This window comes from Zalophus californianus, chromosome 4, assembly GCF_009762305.2.
Source record: "Zalophus californianus isolate mZalCal1 chromosome 4, mZalCal1.pri.v2, whole genome shotgun sequence".
Lineage (NCBI taxonomy): Eukaryota > Metazoa > Chordata > Mammalia > Carnivora > Otariidae > Zalophus > Zalophus californianus.
This window is the reverse complement of record NC_045598.1, coordinates 139574002-139579870: the sequence shown is the minus strand read 5'-3', so window position 1 is coordinate 139579870 and position 5869 is coordinate 139574002. Positions and strand designations below refer to the sequence as shown.

The following is a 5869-nucleotide window of genomic DNA, read 5'->3' as shown; positions in this document are numbered from 1 at the left end:
GAAGAGATAGAAATTATTTAAAAAACAAAAGGCAATTCTAGACTTGAAAAGTACAATGACCGAAATTAACACTTTACTAGAGAGGCTCAAAAGCAGATTGGAACTGGCAGAAGAAAGAATCAACAAATATTAAGAGAGATCAAAGGACATCATGCAATATGAAGAACAGAAAGCAGAAACAATGAAGAAAATTGAACAGAACCTGAAAGAAATGTGCGATACCATTACACATATCAACATACATGTAATGAGAATACCAAAACAATTTTTAAAAGGAGGAAAGAGAAAAAAATATTTGAAGAAATAATGTCTGAAAATTTCCTTAATTTGTTGGAGAATGTTACTTAACAAACGTTAAGTATAATAAATTCATAGAGATCCACAGTTGAAGTGTTAAAAGACAAAGAGAATATCTTGGAAGCAACAAGAGAAAAACAACATATCATGTACAAAGCATTGCAATAAGATTTATATCTGACTTCTCATTAGAAACAATGGAGAACAGAGAGCAGTGGGATCACATTTTCAAAATGCAAAAAGTCAACCAAGTGTCTTACAGCTAATAAAATTATCATTCAAAAAAGAAGGTGAAATAAAGATATTCTCAGATAATATCTGATTATAAGGTTCCTAAGAGATCTTCCTTACAAGAACTACCAAAAGAAGTTCTTCATGCTGGAAGCAGTTAGCATCAGCCAGTAATTGAAATAGACACACATTAAAAAAAATAAAAAAGAGTGTTCATAAAGATGATTATGTAGGTAATCACAAAAGACAGTATAATTGCATATTTCTTCAACTAAAGAGTCCTTTGGACTAATTTAAGAAGCTGCATAAATTAATGTGTGTAAAATTGAATAGACTTTTGAAAGTGTGGTTGGCAAAATAATGTCCTCGCCCCCAAGATGTCCATATCATGATCCCATGATCCCTGGAAACTGTAAATAGTTACCTTACATGAAAAAGGGGATTTTGCAAATGTGATTAAGATGAAGGATTTTGAGACAGGAAGACTATCTGGATTTAATCAAATGGGCCCAACCTAATTACATGAGTCTTCAAAAATAGAGACCCTCTCCCAGTTGAGGTTGATTAGAGGGAATGTGATTATGGAAGGAAGATCAAAGGGTTGCAGTGCAAAAAGAACTTGATATGTCAAGGCTGGTTTCAAAGGTGAAAGAAGAGAACCATGAGGAAATGTGGACATTCTGTAGAGTATGGAAAAGGCAAGGAAACTTATTCTCACCCAGAGCCTACAGAAAGGAACACAGCCCTGCCTGTGCCTTGATTTTAGCTCAGTGAGATCTGTCTCAAACTTCTTATCTATAGAGCCATTTAAGATATAAATTTGTTTTGTTTTAAGCCACAATCTTTGTGGTAATAAGTTATGGCAGCACTAGATAACTATTACAAATGGTAAAATCTAGTGAGTAATTTTAAAGTACCACCAAGAGTCAAATAGAACTCAGATAGATTCAGATTGCTTCACTGGTGAATTCCATCAGACATCCAAAGAGAATTCATATCAAGCCTTCTCAAATTCTTCCAAAAAATTGGGTAAAGGGAACACTTTTCAATTCATTCCATAAAGCTAGTATTACCTTAATACCAAAATCAGACAAAAATATCACAAGAACTCTAAGTATAGACCAATATCTCTTATGAATACAGATTGAAAAGTCCTCAACAAAATATGAGCAAATTAAATTCAGCAACATATAAGAATTATAAGACCAAGTGGGACTTGTCAGGAATACAAGGGTGGTTCAATACAAAATCATTCATATTAAAAGGAAAAAGGAAGGGGTGCCTGGGTGGCTCAGTTGGTTGAGTGTCTGACTCTTAATTTCATCTCAGGTCATGATCTCGGGGTCAGGAGATTGAGCCCCATGTTGGGCTCTATGCTCAGTGCAGAGTCTCTTCTCTTTCTTTCTCCCTCTGCCCCTGCCCCACACTTGTGCTCTCTCTCTCTCTCTAAAATAAATCTTTTTTAAAAAATAAGGGTGCCTAGATGGCTCAGTCGGTTAAGCATCTGTCTGCCTTCGGCTCAGGTCATGATCCCAGGGTACTGGGATAGAGTCCCTCATGGGGCTGCCTGCTCAGCAGGAAGTCTGCTTCTCCCCCTCCCTCTGCCCCTCTCCCCTGCTTGTGCTCTCTCTCTCTCATGCTCTCTCTCCTAAAAGAAGAAAAAAAAATTTTTAATAAAAATAGAATAAAAGGAAAAAGGAGAAAAACAAATATGATTATCTCAATGGAGGCAGAAGAAGCATTTGACAAAATTCAACTCCCTTTCATGATAAAAACACTCGACAAACTTAGAAGAGAACTTCTTCAACCTGATAAAGGGCATCTATGTGAAACACACAGCTAACATCATTTTTGGTGGTGAAAGACTAAATACTTTTCCCCTAAGACCAGGAACAGAACAAAGATGTCTGTTCTTGTCATTCTGATTTAACACTGTAGTGTAGATTCTAACAAGAGAGATTAAGCAGGAAAAATAATAATACACTGCGTCCATATTGCACTGGAAGAATTAAAGATAATTTTCTATTATTTTTTCTATTATTTTTCTATTGTTTTTTCTTTTTTCAAATTTCACACACACAGTAAGTCCATTAAAAAACTATTAGAGCTAACAAACAAATTCCTCAAGATTCAGGATACAAAGTCAATATACAAAATTTAATTGTATTTCTCTATACTAGCAAAGAACATCCTTAAAATGAAAGTAAATAAGCAATTAATTTAAAATAGAATCAAAAAGAATAAAATACTCTGCACATTGTTAGAGCTTGGAGTTGAGGCCGCTGGCTGGCCGATGAACTCACAAGTGTAGGTAGTGTGCTACACGAGGGGCAAGTCTTTTCACTAACACCACAGGGGTCTCTGGCCCAATGAGTGGAGTTTGATAGTAATTCTTGCTACAAATAAAATTCAGATGTGTCATCTTTAAGGAGAAATCATTTTTTAAATCGTCTGTGTTTTCTTTTCTCCGTATTTCTTAACTGCTTGGGCCTCAAACGTTACTGGGCCTTTTCGATTTTCAGAGCAACTTGATGAATTCTGCTATAAGGTCCTAAAAAGGGAGCTCACTCAGTGGGTCTGTTGTGGTGGATGCTGGCCAGGGAAGTTCTGCGCATGCGTGGCACCATTTCCCGAGAACACCCATGGGAGGTCATGCCTGATCCCTACTTCTACAGAGATCCTGAAGAGATTGAAAAGGAAGAGCAGGCCGCTGCTGAAAAGGCTGTGTACCAAGGAGGAATTTCAGGGTGAATGGACAGCTCCAGCTCCTGAGTTGACTGCTACTCAGCCTGAAGTCGCAGACTGGTCTGAAGGCATGCAGGTGCCCTCGGTGCCTATTCAGCAGTTCCCTACTGAAGACTGGAGCACCCAGCCGGCCAGTGAAGACTGGTCTGCAGCTCCCACTGCTCAGGCCACTGAATGGGTAGGAACAACCACTGAGTGGTCTTAAGCTGGTCTTCCACAAAAGCAAACAAAATGGAAATAGAAATGGAAAAGGTTGACGGAAAATAAACAGTTTGTAAAAAAAAAAAAGAATAAAATACTTAGGTATAAATTTAACAAAACAGATATAAAACTTATATAAAGAAAACTATAAAACACTGCTGAAAAAAAGAGAATACCTAAATAAATAGAAATACATTCCACGCTTATAGATCAGAAAACTTGTTATTGTTAAGATGGCAATACTCCCCCAATTAATCTACAGATTCAAAGCCATCCTTATTAAAATCCCAGCTGGTATTTTTGCAAATTTATAAGGGACCCTGTGCAGACAAAACAATACAGAAAAATAAGAATAAAGTAGGACTTAGACTTTCCATTTTCAGAACTTGCTGCAAATCTACATTAATCAATACAGCGTGGTATGGGCATAAAGATAGATGTATAGATCAATGGAATAGAAGGGAGCCCAGAAATAAACTCTTGACGTTATCATCAATTTTTGAAAAGTGTACCAAGACAATTCAATGGTGAAAGAACAGTCTTTCAACACATGGTACTGGAACAACATGATCATGGACCTAAATGAAAAAAGAAAGCAAATATCTAAAAACTCTTAGAAAAAAACAATAGAGTAAATCTTTATGATCTTGGGTTAGACAAGATTTCTTAGCTATAACACCTAAAGCACAAGTGACAAAAGAAAAAATAGATAAATAGAACTACATCAAAATTAAAATCCAAACTTTTGTGCTGCAAATGACACCATCAAGAAATAAAAAGACAATCCACAAAATGGGAGAAAATATTTGCATATCACATATTTGATAAGAGATTTACATACAGAATATATAGTTTATACAAGTTAATAATAAAAAGACATTATTTGTCTTTTTATTTGTCTAATTAAAAATGGGTGAAGGATTTCAATAGACATTTGTCCAAAGAAGGCATACAAATGGCCAATCCAGGTATGAAAAGATGTTAAATGTCATTAATCACCATAGAAATGCAAATCAAAACCACAATGAGATATTACTTCACATTCAATATTATGGCTATAATAAAGACAGACAATAACAAGCATTGATAAAGAACAGGAGAAATTGGAGCCTTTATCCATTGCTGGATGGGAATGCAAAATGGTGCAGCCACTGTGGGAAACAGTTTAGTGGTTCCTTAAAAAGTTAAGCAGAGTTACCATATGACCCAGTTATTCCACTCCTAGGTATACACCCAAGAGAAATGAAAACCTGTACATGAATGTTCACAATAACATTATTTATAATAGCCAAAGTTTAAAAACAGCCCAAACATCTACCACCTGATGAATGGATAAATAAAAGGTAAGTTATGACCATGTAATGGAATATTATTCAACAATGAAAAGGAATAGAAGACTGAAACATGCTACAACATGGATGAACCTTGAAAATATTAGGATAAGTGAAAGAAGTCGATCACAAAAGACCAAAAAGTATAAATTCCATTTATATCAAATGTCCAGAATATGCAAATCCATATGGACAAAAGATTGGTAGTTACTTAGGGCTCGAGGTAGGGGCAGCATAACAAATTAACTGCTAATGGAGTTACTTTGGGGGAGACGAAATCTTTTAAGATTATATTGTGGTGATGGTTACACAACCCTGACTAAAAAGCATTAAAGTGTACACTTTAAATGGATGAATTGGGGGCACCTGGGTGGCTCAGTTGATTAAGCATCTGACTCTTGATTTCAATCCATGTCATGATCTCAGGGTCATGAGATCGAGCCCTGGGTCAGACTCCACACTGAGTGTGGAGTCTGCTTAAGATTCTCTCTCTCCCTCTCCCTCTGCCCTCCCCTTTACCTCTCTCTCTAATCATAAATTAATATAAAATAAAAATTAAAAATAAATAAATGGGTGAATTGAATAGCATATGCATTATATCTCAATAAAGGTATCTTTAAAAAGAATAAGCTGCTGCTCTGAGAAATGGTTAAGGGTCCTTCAACTAAAAAAAACAAAGAGATCAACTCTGACTAAATGAAGCAAAAAAAAAAAAAAAAAACCCTATTGACTGAAAAAAAAATGGGGGCATTTCAGTGATATGAATGGGGCATATAACCAAGGCTTAGGAAGGGAAGGGACAATCTCTCTGGGCTTTGGATGGACAAGATTATAGACATTCTCCAGGTGCTACCATTGTGTGCTTCAGATCTTAGCCAGACTGTGCCCCTTTGTTTACTGTGAGATGGGCCAGCTTTGATCGCGTGATCAAGGAGATGTTCCCCTGGGAGTGGAATTATTTGTCTTTAATTTCCAGAAAACATTTCACAAAAAACACAGTTATTCTTAGGCTAAATTCTTCTAATAATTTACCAACATTTATCTGGAAAACAGTTCCAACTGGG

At 36.1% G+C, this 5869-nt stretch overlaps 1 non-coding gene across 1 annotated transcript; it reads left to right on the top strand.

Annotated features, from left to right (window-relative positions):
- The first annotated feature begins 2777 nt into the window (after positions 1–2777).
- LOC113917525 lies at positions 2778–2932 on the top strand. The gene has a single exon (XR_003518265.2). It is a non-coding gene; the product is annotated as a small nucleolar RNA SNORA62/SNORA6 family (small nucleolar RNA).
- The last annotated feature ends 2937 nt before the right edge of the window (positions 2933–5869 follow it).